Source organism: Odocoileus virginianus, chromosome 4 (assembly GCF_023699985.2).
Source record: "Odocoileus virginianus isolate 20LAN1187 ecotype Illinois chromosome 4, Ovbor_1.2, whole genome shotgun sequence".
NCBI classification, from domain to species: domain Eukaryota; kingdom Metazoa; phylum Chordata; class Mammalia; order Artiodactyla; family Cervidae; genus Odocoileus; species Odocoileus virginianus.
This window is the reverse complement of record NC_069677.1, coordinates 45,964,292-45,983,224: the sequence shown is the minus strand read 5'-3', so window position 1 is coordinate 45,983,224 and position 18,933 is coordinate 45,964,292. Positions and strand designations below refer to the sequence as shown.

Below are 18,933 nucleotides of genomic sequence, written 5' to 3'. Positions count from 1 at the left end.
GTTTGTTTCCTAAGAACATTGTTGATTCTCAAGGAGAAGGCTAATGGCAACTGGGCATGTTAATAAAAATATTTCAACCAATAGATTTGTAACCAATTTAACTATAGGCTCAAACTGGATGAGATGAAATGTTCTTTGCCCTCTTTGAAAAAATATGGTTTGGTTTGTCAAGAATACCAGAGGAAATCTGCCAGGATAGAAAAATATTTGGGTTAAGATATTGTAGCAGGTTGAATGGTGACCCTCCAAAAGATACATCCACATCCAGAAACCTGTGAATATAACTTTATTTGGGAAAAGTGTCTTTTTGGAAGTAATTAAGTTATAGATCTCTACAAAAGCTCATCTTGGATTACCCAGGTCAGTCTTAATCCAATACAAGTGTCCTCAGAAGACAGGCATGGAAGAGAGGGCTAGTGAAGACAGGCAGAGATTAGAGTTATGTAGCCATAAGCCAAGAAGCCATCAGAAGCTGAAAGAATAAAAGTAGAATGTCCCCTAGACTCTTTAGAGGGATTGCAGCCCTGCTGGTATCTTGATTTCAGACTTCTAGCCCCCAGAACTATCAGAGGATAATTTTCTTGCTTTCAGTCACCGACATTGTGGTCCAGTGTTACAGCAGCCCTAGGAAATGAATTCAAATCTCTTCCTTAAAGGTACTAGAATTGTATCATGTGGAATTATCTTTAGGGAACAGAAACAGCATTTATTAAGTAGCACTGTGACAGGCACTGGCTAAATGTTTAACTTAAATGATTCCTATTTATGATGAAGAAACTGAGGCCCAAAGTCTCACAGTGACCACGTGAGGAGCTGGGTGAGAATCCAGGTGAGAATCCTACCAAGAGGCAGGGTGGTGAGTGTTTATGAGCCCTGTCTCTGGATCCTGTCTAGGTTTGGCCCTGGCTAAGTTGCTCAACCTTTCAGACTCAACTTCCTCTACTAGGAAAAAAGGACTGATAATAGAATTTCATTCATACAATTTCTGGGAATATTAAAAGGTGTAAAGTATTTAGAATAAAACATAGAAAGAAGGCCTAAGTGAATATTAACTGTTATGATGATTATATGCTATGCTAATATATTATTGCTGAGGCTATGAATACCAGGCAAAGAATAAATGAGAATGAGATCATTTCAAGGCAAAATGTGTGAACAATGGAGAAGGAAATGGCAACCTATTCCAGTATTCCTGCCTGGGAAATCCCATGGACAGAGGAGCCTGGTGAGCTACAGACCATGGGGTCACAAGAGTCAGACACAACTTAGAAGCTAAACCTCTACAACACAGACTTAATAAAAGTGGGCATGTGGCCAGTGGCAGTCAAGGTTTTCTCCCCTCCATTTCCTTTTCTTTCTTTCTTAAAAATAAAATAAGTTGAAAGAAAATGAATGCCCCATATGAACACTGACCAGCCTTACTTTCATTAACACTTTTTATGAAAATGTTTTTATTTTATCAAGTTTCTCTCTTAATTTGGTTAACTGAGAACTTATTGAAACATTTACTCCTTTCTTGTATCAGAAGTCTTCCAGGATAAGACATTGCTCCATTTAAATAAAAAATGAAGGATGTGGAAACAGAGCAGCTTTAACCAGCAGACCCATAAATAAGATAGCAGTTGGTGCTATGTAATCCTTACCTTGGCACTTGTACTAGAATTGGCCAGAGGTTCTTACCCAGGAGGCCAATAACTTGCTGTGTGTGTGAGGGGGGAGGGTGTGGAATCTATGAACCTCTTGAAATGTTTTCAAATTTTGCATAAGCATTTTTTAATATCCATTTCAAAGTGCTAGTCTCCCAGTCTTTGTGATCCCATGGACAGTAGCCCACCAGGTTCCTCAGTTCATCGAATTTTCCAGGCAAGAATGCTGGAGATGGTAGCCTTTCTGTTCTCTAGGCGATCTTCCTGACCTAGGGATCATACCTGTGTCTCCTGCATTGCAGGCAGTTTCTTTACCGTCTGAAACATCAGAGAAGCCCACTTCAAAGGGGCCTGTAATGTCTGTAAATTAAGAATCACTGTTTCAAAGCCTCATTATGAAAGCTAATTGCACATTTCAGTCCTATATATCCTCTTAAATGCCTTTGTAAAATCAAATATATCATAAATGTTTCATGGTTGCTTAAGTGAGAACCAGAAACTTCATCTCATTAAAGATATCACCTTGTAAGGAAAAGGGGCAGATTTCTAAAAATGATACTCCATGATATAACCAGAAGAATCTACGTACCTAGGAGAGTCCAGGTCTGGGTTCTTGTCCTTGCTTCCCCTGAGGAATGATTCTGTGTGTATTACTTCTCCTCTCTGGGTTGCAGTTTCTTCATCTGTGAAATTAAGATTTGAATTAAACTCAAAGATGCCTTCAAACTTTAAAACAATTCTATTCTATATAAAAGGTCTTTAAACCTTAGAGAGATGATCTCCCACAGAATTCTAGAATGTATTATATTAATAAAAACAAGATATCAGAAACCAGCCTTATTTTAAAATCTATTTTTAGAGAAGGTTACAGTTTGAGGACATGCCATTGACTAGTGACTTCCCAATGTACTCTGAGGACTATAAGGTGCCACATTACTATCTATGGCGGGCTTGTAGGGAGGCCCCAGGTGGGACAAAGAGAGAGAATCTGAGAGCCCTCGTCTCACTTATATCAGAGTAGACTGCTTTTAATCTGCTTTAAACACTAGGTTTCTGGGTTTTCTATATTTTCTATAAACAAAAACACTAGATTTTGTTTATAGAAAATATTTCATGATTTTAATTAGTCTGTGTTGATATCTATGTGAGGGGAAAAGGAAAAAGATTAGGTTAATCATTGTATTTAAACATTCATCTTTGAAAAAGCACTAGAAACAAAGACAGAAGCTCTAAGGCTGTTTCCTATTTTGTCATTTATTAGCTGTATCACATCAGGCAAGTCAGATATTCTTTCTGAAGCTCTGTCCTCGTGTATAGAATGGTAGTGCTGGTGGTAAAGAATCTGCCTGCCAATGCAGGAGACAGAAGAGACACGGGTTCAATCCCTGGATTGGGAAATCCCCTGGAGGAGGACCTGGCAACACACTCCAGTATTCTTGACTGGAAAATTCCATGGATGGAGGAGCCTGGCGGGTTACAGTCCATGGGGCTACAGAGAGTCGGACATGACTGAGCAAAGCACAATAGAATGATGATAATATTCTTTTCACAGGTTAATTATAAGAATTAAATGAAATGACCTTTGTGAAATTGTTTTATAATTGGTGAAGCATTTATAAAGATGGTGAGTAGGACTTGAGTGATGAGCTCTAGGGCTCTGCATCTTGTCCTGATCACTGTAGCACTTTTGTCCATCTGAATTATGTCAGAGAAAGTATCACTTCAGTTCCATCGCCCAGTTGTGTCCGACTCTTTGCGACCCCATGGACTGCAGCATGCCAGGCCTCCCTGTCCATCACCAACTCCCAGAGTTAACTCAAACTCATGTCTATTGAATCAGTGATACCATACAACTATCTCACCCTCTGTCATCCCCTTCTCCTCCTGCCTTCAATCTTTCCCAGCTTCAGGGTCTTTTCCAATGAGTCAGCTCTTCGCATCAGGTGGCCAAAGGACTGGGGTTTCAGCTTCAACATCAGTCCTTCCAATGAACACCCAGGACTGATCTCCTTTAGGATAGACTGGTTGGATCTCCTTGCAGTCCAAGGGACTCCAAGAGTCTTCTCCAACACCACAGTTCAAAAGCATCAATTCTTCAGCACTCAGCTTTCTTTATAGTCCAACTTTCACCTCCGTACATGACTACTGGAAAAACCATAGCCTTGACTAGACAGACCTTTGCTGTCAAAGTAATGTATCTGCTTTTTAATATGCTGTCTAGGTTGGTCACAGCTTTTCTTCCAAGGAGAAAGCGTCTTTTAATTTCATGGCTGCAGTCACCATCTGCAGTGATTTTGGAGACCCCCAAAATAAAGTCTGCCACAGTTTCCACTGTTTCCCCATCTATTTGCCATGAAGTGATGGGCCTGGATGCCATGATCTTTATTTTCTGAATGTTGAGCTTTAAGCCAACTTTTCCACTCTCTTCTTTCACTTTCATCAAGAGGCTCTTTAGTTCTTCAGCTTTCTGCCATGAGGGTGGTGTCATCTGCACATCTGAGGTTATTGATATTTCTCCAGGTAATCTTGATTCCAGCTTGTGCTTCATCCAGCCCCGAGAAAGTATAGGTGGTCAAATTTGCAGATGAACCAGAGTTATGGGATGTAGTTATAAAAGACTTAGTTGATTACAGAGTCCCAAGAATGACCAAGGGTAAAACTTTGAGAAAAATACAAAGTCTTGTTCTTCAGTTCAAAAAGCTAATTGTCCAAGGATAAGATTGGGAATCATTCAAATAAAAAAGACTAAGGAATTTTATTTGACTTCAAGTTCATTATGAACCAATATTGTCATGAAATGGTTTACAAAGAAGTGATCCAATTGTCTTAGTCTCTTTGGTTTATTATAACAAAATACCATAGACTAGGTGACTTATAAATAACAGAAATTCATTTCTCATGGTTCTGGAGACTAGGAAGTCTAAGATCAAGGCACCAGTGTGGTTGTGTTCTGGCCAAGTCCTCTTCCTATTCCTAGTTGCTACCTTCTGACTGGTCGAAGGGACAAGGGATCACTCCAGCGTCCAAAGAACACTAATGTCATCATGAAGATCCCATCCTCACAACTAAAGCGCCTCCCAAGGGACCCACCTCCTAATACCATCTCCTATGGGGTCAGGATCTGACATATGAATTTCGAGGGGGACACATTCAGACCATAGCACCAGTATAAGTGTTGTGCCACAGATAAGAAAAGAGGGCCACAGCTCTTGGCTTTGGTTACCATCCTTCTTCCATCTGATGAAAACAGTCACTCCAGGAAGCTGACCATGTCTTCAGGAAGCCAGATGGAGAAAATCTGGAAGGCTTCCAACAGGAAAGGTTGCAAGAAGATTTCGAGGGAAGGAATGTATCATGGAAGTCTTAAAAGATCTAAGAGATTTTAAATGGTGTTATAAGCTATGATGGAGGGAAAGGTTTGGAATTGTTTTATTGTTTTCAGAGGTTAATCTCCGGAAAAACTGGGGAATTCTCTGGTGTTTCAGTGGTTAGGACTCAGCCCTTTCACTGCGGCTGCCTGGGTTCAATCCCTGGTTGAGGAACTAAGATACCCTAAGCTGTGTGACATGGCCAAAGACAAAAAGAAAAAGCTCAAGAAAAACTTTAAACAGTAAGAATAATCTAAAGGGGAAAGGGTTAGCTGACTGAAGTAGTGAGAATTCCATTAGGAAACTGTTCAAACAGAATCTGGATAATACCTTCTGGGGGTTGCTAACAATCAGGAAGAAGGGTTGAAGAAGAGATTACTAAGCTTTCATCATATCTAAGGTGCTATTTCCATAATAGAACTCAATATCCAATTGGAGAATGATTTGCTTCATTAATTTTTTTCCATAATGAGAGAATATGGATTTTGAAATTGGCAAACTGGAGTTTGCTGTCATGTGATATTCAGGATATTGATTAACCTCTGTAAACATCAGTTAAGTGTTGGTAACACAGATGATTAGTTATTTCTGTGTTGTTGTGAAGATTATACAACATTGGGAAAGGATACTTAATGGAGCCTGGTTTTAATAATGGCTCAAAGATGGTAACTTTTATCAGAATATTATTTGTTCCTCTTATTTTCTACATGCATTTTATTGTTCCTCCTAAGAGAGTCCTTTCAGGTGACTCTTTTGAACTCATAAAGCACAAATGATGTAACTGGGTAAAATGGTGACTCTCATGAGTCTGGGAGAAGGAATTCACCCTGTAGGTCATGGGGAGGGGTACCATATCATCTATTTTACATTTGCATCAGGGTTTCATAAGTGGAGGAAACCTGTAGAACCACTTTTTTGGTTCTGAATTATAACATGATTTTCCTGCCCATCAAGATCAGAACTAGGCCAACCTGATTGATTTTTCCTTTGTTTAACGTTTTAAGCAAAAGATATCCTATTAAAAATTTAATGACCAAGCTCTCCCTTGTGGAGTAAAATATCTGCAGCCTCAAGGAATAAGAAGAGTTGGTAATTGAAGTATCAGGGTTTGTTACAAATTCTTACTCTAATTTTTTTCTATCCATAAAATGACTGTAAACTAACTTTACTTAAAAATTACTCTTCAATGGATGAGTTAATAAAGGAGAATCAGTTTGCTATTCTTAGGAGAAAATAAAAAAAGAGAGAGAGAGAGATTCCCCTATGACTGGGGAAGAGGCCAAGAGAATTCTCTTTAATAGCAGTAGAGGGAGACATTAAAATTACTAGGTTTCCACAGACAGTCACAAGTTGGCATTTCACCTTATTTAGAAGGTAATAAACACAGCATTTGAAGACGTACTAGGATAATCCTGACTACAGATCTCACACAAAAAGAGGATTATTAAACTTTCAAAAGAAACAAAAAGGATTATATAACAATCTTAGGTTTAGATAAGGCTTGACTTCAAATAAAATTTTTTCCCACTCTTCTTTCTTCTCCTGCATCAGTAAACACTTATTGATGTTTATTGGGCATGACATCCCATGAGGCATACGTATGTTCTAGAATAGAGATGAACTGGCCTGTTGGCTGGTGGATGTGAGAGAAGCAGAGGTATTATTGCCCCAGAAAAATTGCTTTGGACATGCCATCTTGAGCACTTTTCCTTTTTTAATTTTCTAGTTCAATTTCTACTTATATTCATTTCCAAATTCTCCTTTTAATCTTTTCAGAGATCTTGAACCCAAAGTGATAACTGTAGCCCTAATGGACATCCTTTGATCTTATAATGGAGCCAAAATGGCAGGGATGTAATATTTGGATAGCAAATGGTCACCCAGGAAACCACCATACTGTACTGGTAATAATAGTGGATATTTACTGAGCAACTTATGTCTCAGAATTTTATATATATTACCTTAGTTCACTTAAACAACACTATACCAGAAGCACTGTTTCTATATGCATTTTACAAATGAGGAAACTGAGGCATTGAGAAACTTAAATATTGACCCAAAGTCTCATAGTTAATGTTGAGAACACACTCTTAACTACTATTCTTCCAGACTACCTCTCTTGGCAGAGACCTCTGGTTACAACCTGGCAAATCACCCATCCATCCGTCCATCTAGTCAAATATTCAGTAAGCATGTACTAGGGATATATAAACTGTGAATAACACTGACATACTCTCTTCAGACCACTTTCTAGAGAGGAGGAGAGACAGTTACAGAGGCATCCCATGCACTGTGATAGGTGCTATGACAGGGAAGTGGAGGGTACTCTGGGGCAGGAAGGAGCCTCTAATCTAAACTAGAAGCGGGTGTCAGAATAGGCAGGTCAAAAAGTTCTCGTCCCGTCATTGTGTGCTTTGACTACTTTGTCAAAGGGCATATAAGGTGACCGAAGGAAAGTTCTTTGAAGCAAGGCCTGTGTAGTTCCCCTAGTACTTGACATATGGTGGCTGCTCAATTAAAGTATATTTACTAAATAAATGAGAATTCTAATGATCCATATGACTCCATTGTAACAGGAGGTTTTTGACTTATTTCTAACTTGACTCTTAAACACTTCTTTTCCAAGCCTAAAATAAATGTTCCCTTTTGACTTAAAAAAAATAATCAAGTCCCTGATCCCTTTTAAGCCATTTTCTAAAAGTCCTATTTCAGGCGAGCTGCCACACCCATTATAGTTTACTAGAACAGTGTGTTCTCAGGTACCTTTTAAGTATCAGATATCAGATACCTCAGGTATCTTTAATCCTGAGGAGAGACTGTGGGTTGGTCTGGGAAAGCAGGTTGCTTTTTCCCCTTTATCCAGTTGATCAGTGAGGTTCCATGCTATGTTCTGCAGTTCTGAAAGATCTGTTCTCCTTTCACCTTTCCAGATAAATTTTTCTGCCTGGAAATTTTTCTTCCCCTCAAACTCTCCTGTACTCAATCCACTCTTTCAAAAGGTGTTAACTTTGGGAAAGTGGTTCTTAATCATTGACCACACAATCCTCTAGCAGACTACAAGAATCCAGGGCACAGTGAGAGAGAAAAGCCAGAAGAAACTGAAAGACCAGGCTAATGATTTTCCTTAACAAGAATTTTTGTTGTCATAAGGTGGTGTTTTATTTGGGTGTAGTTTTATTTGGATTGGGTTGTAGTTGTCTTTAAAAAAGGCAAGAAGTTCTGTCTTCCTTATGCTTGCTTGGAATGTTGGGGCTAATGTAATATTTTCTTTGGTGAAACAGCAGTAAATTCAAGATAGTAAAATAATGCTGACGGGAAGGGGAAATGAAGCTCCAGGGAGAAAAAATTAACTTGGAGCAGGTAATCCTCATGGCCCACCCCATATATGATCTTTATATTATCTAATTACATAATTGTACTTCCTAGCCTGATGCCACAGTTTAAAATTGTAACTTGTTCCCTTCTCTGTTTTTCTCCAGAGCCCTTATCTCCTACTCATGCACTGTATAATTCACTTAAAAATTACATATTTATATGACAGCCCCTCTGGAATGTTAAATTCCTTAAGCGTAGGAATTTTGTCTGTTTTATTACTCATCCAGGGCCTAGAATTGTCCGGGTACAGAGTTAGATGCACCATCAATATGTTGAATAAAAGAATCATTAATCCTGATCAAAGCAATAGTAATAAATATATAATAACTACAATCAGATTTTTCCTACATGGATTTAATTTATGGACAATTGGTTAGACATTTAAAATTATTTTATAGAAATCTGACAAAACATGACAATAGGATCTCTATAAAATCTTCAATGGTCAAAAACTGCATGGAACCCATTTTCACCAGCATGGGGTGCTCTTCTAAACATAAATATGGAAGGATAAGCTTGGCCTGGTGAGAGTGGAAAATCCTGAGGTTTCCTGATGCCGGTGGACTTGCTTGAATCCCTAAAGCTAAGGGCATCCTTTGGCTCCATGTGCTCATGCCTGTTCCTGACAACAAGTTCAGGTGTTGTTGACTACCCCTCTGAAACTCAGACTCACTAATCTTGTCTTCCTGTTTTTGAACAAAACATTATCATCCGATTCCATGGTTTTTAGTACAGGATCAGGTAGTTTATAGAAACTCAAAATACAGAAGATGAGCAGAGGGGAATATGAATTATTTGGAAGCTTCTGTATTTGAGATTGTTGAAACCACTAGAGATGCATCCCAGCAGTGACATGTCAGTGTGCTGAGTACCACTGTGGCTGTTCCAGCTCATCCTTTCTCCTTAAGACTTCTACTTCTGAGCCATTCTAGTGTGAGTGAAACTGGGGCTGTCTAAGTGGCAGACAAGTACACTTTTGGCTGAGATTCAGGTACCCTCCTTCCCTCTCTCACCTACTGAGGCTTCTCTCAACAACTGGCCTGAAGAACTGATAACGGGCTAGACTTATCTAGAAACAGGAGGAACAACTGGCCTCACTGAACTTGTATTAATCTAATGAGTGCATGAGTTAAAAAAGTTAGGGCATTGCACACCAATTCTCTATAGGACTGCATTAAAGACATTTGACATTTCAAAACAGAGAATAGCTTGGGCAGGTGTGTAAACATATGCAAATCACATTTGTATCACTTGTATCACTCAATTATTTCATCTATTTCAATGTAGCCCTTAGGAAAGAGCTTCATGTAAACTATTGGTCTGGTGGTACATGAAGATTCATGAACTCCAAATTCTGAACCTATATGTTCCTTTTAATACCTTGTATAATTTATTAAAAACAGCTCAATAAAGAGATATAATTCAAAAACCATACAATTCACCCAAAGCACACAATTCAGTGGTTTTTAGTATACTCACAGTTATGCAAACCCTACTAATCAGTTTTAGACCAGTTTTGTTAGCCCATAAAGACACCTTGTACCCTTTAGCAGTAACTCCCCATTCCTGCTCAACTCCACCCCCGCCCCCACTTCAGTCATACTTAACCACACATACAAAAAATCTACTTTCGGTCTATAGGTTTGCCTGTTGTGGACATATTATATAGGTGGAATTATATAATATATGGTCTTTCACTTAGTATAGTCTTAGATGTTCATCCATGTTATGGCATATACCTTTTCCTTTTCATTGCTGAATAATATTCCATTATTGCATTCCATATCACATTTTATCTATCCATTCACCAGTCAATGGGATCTTGAGTTATGGTCTCTTTTTGTGTATTATGAGTGATGCTGCAGTGAACATCAGTGCACAAGTTCTTACATGGACCTAGATTTTCAATTCTCTTGGATAATACCTAGGAGTGAAATAATATGAGATATATGGCTGGGCTAAAATGGTAAATTTCAGTTTTTTGAGGAATTCACAACCTATCTTCCACAGCAACTTACTCATTTTACATTCCCACCAGCAATATATGCTGGTTCTAATTTATGCAGGTCTAATACATGCTGGTCCACTCCCTTTCCAACAATTGTTATTATCTTTCTTTTTGATTAGTCTTTTTGGTTGGTATAAAGTGGTATCTTGTGTTTTTCATATTTATTTCCCTAATGACTAATGGTGGTAAGCACCTCCTCATGTGTTGATTGGCTGTTTATGCACCTTCTTTAGAGAAATGTCTGAAGTCCCTTGCCCATTGTAAAATGGGTTAGTTCTTTTTGAGTTGTTGAGTTTTTTCTCTTTCGCCTTAAGAATGGGGGATGGTTGGAAGAAGAGAGCCTCGGACCTTTCACTTGCTCTTGACTAAAATAGAGCTTCTGCAACACTGGTGGTGGATGAGATGCTGGTGGCCTGTTTTCTCGGGACATGACACAGCCCTCAGCTGTGGTCTAGGTTTCGAGTGAGCCCAGTGTTCTTGGCTGCAGTCCCCCTCAGAGCAGAGCACCAGCATGTCCAGGTGGAGCTGGTGAAGGAAGTGGGTTGTAGCTCAGAATCCAAACTCTTGCTATTCTTACTGAAACTTAATAGACTGTCTTTAACAAAGTTTTCTTCATTTGTTGTATTTCCTCAGGACAATTTCTAGAGACCAAATAGTTGCTTATGTACAATTTCCAACAGTAATTTTAAAGTTATTGTTGTTTTGCTTAAGCAGGTAGGTTCACAGAGTTCCTCATACCACCATACTGGAAGTTGAGTCCCATTTAGATAATTTTTAATGAAGATTTTCCATCTTGTATACTTGGTAGTAAAATAGTTTATGCTGACATAAAAGCCCAGTAGATACAGAATTACAAAGGACAGTTTTTACATAAGTATTTGCAAATTTACAAACAGTGGATTAAGAAAGCCAATTGAAGTTGAGGATTGGTTGACTTTCAACTTCATATCCACTACATTTCTAGAATGCCCATGAATTTGGTTTGGCAAACCATTGTTAATTTGTTGTTATCAAACAGTTGTATAGAAATCTTTGGGTAATGAGGGTGATAGTTCATTTCACATGTTTGCTGTTGCTCTAGTAATCTATGCCTAAAACCATCAACAGCCATTGAAACAATCATCAAAACGATGCCTGTTTTATGGACTTATGGTTTCCAGGGGTGGAAGAGGGGGGCTGGATGAATCGAGAGATTGGGACTGACATACATATACCACTTCTTGCCTGGGAAATCCCATGGACAGAGGAGCCTGGTGGGCTGCAGTATATGGGATCACAAAGAGTCAGACACGACTGAGTAACCAAACAACAACTTATAAAATAGGTAACACAGGGAACGATACCCAGTGCTCTGTTGACCTAAATGGGAAGGAAATCCAAATAAGAGGAGTTACAGCTGGTTCACTTTGCTCCACAACAGAAACTAACAACCCTGTAAAGCAACCATCCTCCAATAAAAACCAATTAAAAGTTGGATGCATGAGACAAGTGCTCGGGCCTGGTGCACTGGGAAGACCCAGAGGAATCGGGTGGAGAGGGAGGTGGGAGGGGGGATTGGGATGGGGAATACATGTAACTCCATGGCTGATTCATGTCAATATATGACAAAACCCACTTCAATATTGTAAAGTAATTAGCCTCCAACTAGTAAAAATAAATGAAAAAACAAACAAACAAAAAACCAATTAAAAATAACAATAAAAAGATGTCCTTTAAAAAGTATAGGAATAATTCAGAAGTGAAAATTAATTTTACACACTAACCTACAAAACTCACAAGCAAAAATAATCATGCATTTCTTAACATTTATTTAATTCCAAAGAACTACCAGACCACAAAGTCATATAGGAGAACAATTGCCCCAACTTTCTTGGTGCATTTATTTGTAGTTTTAGGGCTAAAATTTAAAGTTAATAATTCTTCAAATTCTTTATTGGATCAAGGGCTGGGTTCATATGTTAAATGCCAACCAGTTGAAAGTCATTTTAGTTGACACAGATCTAGAATTTCTGTTCATATCTAAACTCTTTTCTATCCATTATGCCATATCCTCACCCCCTTCTCAAAGTTATCTATATGTACTTTTCTCCTTGGGTTTAGAAGTCTAGTTACTTATACGTGGTCACTTAATCACCTTAAAGAAAATACATACTGCTTAATTGGAGACGGAAATGGCAACCTACTCCAGCATTCTTGCCTGGGAAATCCCATGGACAGAGGAACCTGGTGGGCTACAGTCCAGGGGATTGCGAAAGAGTCTGACAAGACTTGTCAACTAAAACAAACAGCAATACAGCATAAGAAATCATGATAAAATGTTCAAATGTATCCCTTGTTGGAAATTCTTTACTTTGGGGGCAATTGACTTGTGTGTATCATTGCCTCAAGTAGCTTATGGGCAAAAAGTATTGTATAAAAACACGAAACAAGATAAAGAAAATATTTAAGAATGAAATCAAGCAACTCTCAATGACATTTCTCTGAATCGTGTTACTGCATTATACAAAGACAAAAACCAAAAGTAATTAACAAAGTAACTTTCTCTTCTTTTGGCTGGAAAAGTTTCAGTAGTGAAGTTTGGCTTCTGTTGACTGAAACATCTTAGTTTCTAACATAGTTCAAGGCAAATGGAAAAACCCATTCAATTCTTAAAATTTTTAGTGCAGTTAAATAATAAGCTGATACATTGCTTTATGGCTCGGTATTATTTTTTCCTTCTAAAGACAGGAATTCTAGCCTTTAAAAGCGACGTTACCGTTCAAGCATGTATTTGGAAGATGCTTACCTCCCGGTTGGGTTGGGTATATCTCCTGCGGGTTAGGTGAGCACAGCGCTTTGGCTCCTCCCCAACTGCTGCGAGCTTCCTACTGCGCTGGGCACCTCAAACCTCCAGGAGTTAGGTGTTCGGCCCCGCCCTCTGCACTATTGCTAAAACTCCAATTCTGCCAGCCTGATCCCGGTGATTAATTATTGACGGAAGGAAAACACTCCCAGGCAAACTTGTGTCCACCCGGTCACGGCTCCCCACGACTCCTTTCAGAAGGGAATGCCGGCTGCACCGCTCCCCTCCCCCCTTGCTCTGTGGTCCCAACTTCCCACACGCTGCCACTCTCGGTCCTGGGCGATCAGGCTCGTCCTCGGAGGAATGCAGCCCAGCGACTTCTACATTTTTAAATTTGGTTTCCTGCAGCACGTTAGCACTTCTCCAGGGACCAGCCTCTCAGAAGGAGGCGCTTTCCGGAGGCTGGGGAAGCTGGGGCTCTGCGAGCAGCGGAGGAGGCTCAGGCGTCACTGTCACCTCCGGCTGCCGCAGTAAATCCCCGAGTCGCGGCGGGGATGGGGAGGAGGGGATGGGGAGGCGCCCTTTCCCTCGCTCGGGTGGCAGCGCCAACACTACCAGAGGGGCATGTACTTCGATGGTAGTGGTGGGAGCGGGCAAATAAATAGAAGGCGAAGGTGGGGGCTTTGGGGCTTTAGCCTGGGGAAAAGCCTACGCCCAGCATCTATCGATCTGCAGACTTCGGCAAGGGGGCAAAGCCGGACGGATGCTGAGTACTGCGGTCTGAAACTCAGCGGCAGGCTGCGAAGTGAACCCAGGGCTCCGGGTCGGGGCGGCAGTCGGCCCAGCAGGCATCCCACCGCATTCGTCTGTCAAAAACGGAAGAAAGGAAACCCTTTTAGCTTTGGCAGTTAATTTTGGCGCCCCTGAACGTGCAAAATGCCTCCCCGCCCCCCGCCCCCAACACCCTCCATCCTGCACCTTCCCTTCTCCCGGTAGCTGGGAGGTTAATGGTTGAAAGGCTGGATCCCATCGGGGAAACGGAAGGATCGTGCCCAGGGAAGAGAATTAATTTGGGCTCGGACTGCGGCAGGAAGGCAATTTGGGAAGAGAGGGCTCGGAGGAGGCTAGGTGCTTGCACACACCAGGCAGGCTGCCGCGGCTCCGGCACCGCCGAAACAAGAGCTCGTGCTCTCGGCGCTCAATTATCTTCCCCAGGAGGCGTGGGACCGTGAGGAGCATCTTCCCTGAAAACCCTCATGCAGAACACCATCGATCCCTTTTCTACCGAGGACATAGTGCTTAGACAGAGTGCCGCGGTTGCTGGATGAGATCTCAGAGGCCCTTGAAGCTTCCAGCCCAAATATCTCGGTAGCTGACTATGCCCAAGACCTGGGGGCGTCCGGTGCGAAAGCGTCCTTGGATTGACGAGTCTTTGGGCAACAGCTGCCAGTCAACCCCCACAGCCTAAGGAAGACACCATACATGGCCTCATTGTGCTGAAGCGCGAATTTCAGCTGCGGGCAGGTTTTGGCTCCCTCCTCAACGAGCTTCCGGCAGGTTCCAAGCTGCCTGTCTTTGCAATGAAGAGAGAGACTCACACAATTGGGCGGGGGTTTCTCCAAGCTGGAGGGATGTGTCCTCAAAAGAACCTGAAGGTGTTGGGGGCAGGGAAGGGAACCAATAGAAAATGAGCACCTTGGAGTCTGTGTTGGCCGTTTTACATTTTGTTATCTTTTCTTTATCTTGTATCTAAATATTAGCAACCTCTCCTAATATTTTTTATTTATTACTTTATGTTCACATTTCTTACCTCTTGGCTTCTCCTGACAAACCTCGTCAAGTTGGGAGCACAGGTATGACCATCCCCATTGAGAGATGAGGAAATAGAAACCTTGAGGAGTGACTTGTCCAAGGTCACCAAGCCATTTTGTGGTGGGATCAATACTATTTACACCCGTTTTTAGGTCTTATTATTTATTGTTTAGTTTTCTTATCAGATTTTGACAGCCTCCCTGCATACTCCCTGTGACTGTACATTTGTGGGAATGTAGAAACAAGTATCTCTCTGTCCTGTCAAAGGTTTTATGAAATGGCGTTGAGATCTTGCAATTATTTGAACTGTAGGTGGGGAAAAACTGCTATCGCTTGCAGAAGCATCTAGACCATTAAAAATCATTTTAAATGATATATGTAATACAACCACACATATCTTTGCACCCCCCAAATGGAAAATAGGTGTTTTTTTTTTTTTTTTTTTTTTTTAATACAAACAGAACATTCTCAACACTTAACTAGATCACAAATAAAGATCCACTCTTTTCTTTTTCTTTTATTTTTTAAAGCTTTTTCTTTTGCATTGGAGTATAGCCAGTTAACAATGTTGTGATAGTTTCAGGTGAACGGCAAAGAGACACACGTGTACCTGTATCCATTCTCTCCCAATCTTCTCTCCTATTCAAGCTGCCATATAACAATGAGCAGAGTTTCATGTGCTATACAATAGGTCCTTGTTAGTTATCCATTGTCAACACTGTTTTTTCTAGACAGACACATTTTAAGTGGCAGACATTATAAATAGCACATTTCTCCCTGATTGATATAGCACAATTAAAAATTTAAGAATGTGTTAAACCTGGATTAAAGGGAAGCACAAATGGGAAACTACAAATTCTTTAGAAACAGAAGAAAAACAAAAATCCTACATAAAATCAGGAGAGTATAAAAAAGCTATACAACCTTCAATGTATTTATTGCAAAACAACATACAAACCAAGAAACATAGAAGAAATTGCAAAAAATTATGTTAACTTCATTGAAAATAAAAGCAGAAATTAATAAAATAGAAAAATAAAAAGCAAGGCAAATTGATCAAAAAAGAAAAAAACATTTATTGAAAAGATAAAAAAATCAAGAAACAAAAATACAAGCCTTATTAAAAAAGAAAGATGGTATACAACCACAGGTGAGTAGGATATTAAAAACAAAATAGCAGATAATGTTTTTTGCCCTCAAGGAGGAGCCTCCCTTTGTGCTGATAACTAGAAATCGTGAGATAACAAATGGTTAAGTCATACCACAGCTTATGGAAAGTGGAATAAGGTTTGAAGAAGTAGGCAAAATTGTTTAGCATGTAATAGTGTAAGAATATAAAGTAATTTTAATTGTTTCAACTGAACATTTTGAACCAGGCCTTTCATCATGATTGTCATAAAGCAGTTATTGAATAACTGAAGAACACATGTGTGCTAGAGTAGAAAACTTCATAAAGTAATAAAAGTTAAAAGACTCTATGCCTTCCAGGTTATCTGGGAGGTTTGAGGACAGAAATTACAGGGAAGGGAAAAGTATCACCTTGTAAAAGCTGTACTTATGACCCAGAAAGATTGTTTGGAAATGATCTCTGGAGTTCAGAGCACGGGGAAGGAGAAAGGGATTGATGTGAGAATCCACTGAAAATAACCAGCTGTCAGGTATGCAGCCTTGTACACATCTGCTGAGGATGGTCTTACCTCCAGGGGACCAAAATTAACAGCCTGAGATGTGAGTTTTCCCAAGCTCCAAACCCGCCTAGGGTGGTATGGTACAAAGAGTATGTACTTTGGGGCAAAGTCTGGGTTCTATTAACAGCTTTTCTACTAAGAAACTCTGTGGTGGTGGTAGTTTAGTCCCTAAGCCATGTCCAACTCTCTGTGACGCCCTGGACTGTAACCTGCCACGCTCGCCTGTCCTTGGGATTTTCTAGGCAAGAATACTGGATTGGGTTGCCATGCCCTTCTCCAGGGGATCATGGAGATCCAAGGATCTAATCTGGGTCTCCTGCATTGGAAGGCAGACTTTACAGTCTGAACCACCAGGGAAGCCCAAGAAACTCTTTAGTCTGAGACAAATTGTCTAATATTTCTAAATTTTAGTTTTCTTATCTATGATGTGCAAGTTATATTGCCTCCATGGGGTTCTTTTGAAAAATTAAAAGAGCCTCTGTTTATAAAGAACTTGTGTAGTTCTCCATCTTCCCTACCCCCTGTTCAGCCCCCCTCCCCCATGCTGACACCTCCCCCCTTCTCTAAACATCATCTTTCAGGATATTCTCTTCTGTCCAGTGACATATTTCCTATTTTGTCAATAGGACTCTACCTTCCTTCCCTTCCTTTCAGTGACCCAGGCACCTCCTCTGTGACACCTCAGCCATCAGGAATCCAAACATCATGATTGAATACCTTTGGAATGCTTTGGAGAGACATCCGTGAATCTAAAAGTAACTCACCCTTCTCTTATAAGATGGATGGCAAAAGCAGGATTGCCCGTCCTCCCTCCCTTTCTTCCTTCTTAATTAATATGTATTCTGAGTTCCTATGTGGCTATACTCAAGCAGCATGAGTGTCATTGTGCCAACTCCCTGATTACAGTTTAACAGAGATGCAGTGCTTCAGCTGAAGTCTTTAATGGAAAGATTCTGACATTTAGCTATTCCTAGATTTAATATTAGGATAAAGATCATAATAAGAATCAGTAGTTTGTTCTAAATATTGGAAAAGCAGTATTTCATTAAGGTACTGATTGCCCGTCCCATTAATCATCAACAAACATATGAGATACATCATAATAGACACAATTAATTCTTGACCTTAAAAGGCTATTCTTAGCAATAAAGATATCCCAAGAGAACAATACAGAAATTCCCAGAGCAGCAGTGAGATCAGTTTAACTGAAGATTTTCTGAAGCATCTATTCTAAAACAGCATCAAATACTATCTCTTCATACAATGTCCAAGGTATAACTGCATCAATGTGGATAAAACAGAGAAGACAATGAAAAGTCAAAGGAATGGAGAGGAAATAATAAGGTTCCAACCAGCTATATCTCCTTTTAAGTATTAACTCTTATTCTCTTCAATTGATCTTATTATCAGGAGGGAGAAAAGAAAAAAAAAAGTAACAGATATATTTAAAACAAGAACAGAAGTTTGAAGCAAATTTTATTTACTTCCTTCTGGCTTGCTTTTATGGTGTGCAGATTAACCCTTGCTTATTTCTTTCAAACCTTGTAGATTAGCACCACTTATTTTTATTGTTGTGTGACAAAAAAAGTTGCCTGCCATTTTAGTAAACAATAGGCACTCTATCAGTCATGGGAGCCTGCCCATTAGTGTGCCCTGAGGGGAATTCAGGATGGAGAAAAACAGGATACTGGCTCTAGATAATTAAGATGCATAATCAAGAAATAATTTCAATGACTACAGACTCTTGCATCTTCCCATGGGTAGAAAAGCACTAGAACATTAACTTGAGATGTGTGCTTTTGTTTGCTGTTTGTTTTTGTGATTAGCAGTAATCTTTTGATGTTCTGCTACTTTTTCCCCTCCACAACAAAAACTCATATATGGAGACTCCTCTCTTAGCTCTTGGGCTTCCCTGGCGGCTCAGACAGTAAACTATCTACCTGCAATGTGGGAGATATGGGTTCGACCCCTGGATCGGGAAGATCCCCTGGAGAAGGAAATGACAACCCACTCCAGTACTCTTGCCTGGAAAATCCCATGGACAGAGGAGCCTGGTAGGCTGCAGTCCATAGATAGGGTCACAAAGAGTCGGACAGGACTGAGCGACTTCACTTTCACTTTCACTCTTACCTCTTTGGCACAATTCCAAGGAACTATCAGAGGTTGCCTTCCCAGGCAATAGTCCTCAATAAGGCCACCAAATAAATCATAACTTGCAACTTTTAGGTTGTGTGTTTCTTGTTTTATTTTTATT

At 40.1% G+C, this 18,933-nt stretch overlaps 1 protein-coding gene across 3 annotated transcripts in view; it reads right to left on the bottom strand.

Moving 5' to 3' along the window:
* SPTSSB (serine palmitoyltransferase small subunit B) overlaps positions 1 to 14,789 on the bottom strand; it is a 29,702-nt gene extending 14,913 nt beyond the window's left edge. Inside the window, exons 1-3 of one of the 3 annotated variants that reach the window (XM_070466478.1) lie at positions 14,322 to 14,789; positions 13,183 to 14,045; positions 2,236 to 2,329 (exon numbers count right to left, since the gene is read on the bottom strand). The gene's annotated coding sequence lies outside the window, so the exon portion shown is untranslated. The other 2 variants (XM_070466480.1, XM_070466479.1) reach the window with 2 other exon arrangements.
* Between the last annotated feature and the right edge of the window lie 4,144 nt (positions 14,790 to 18,933).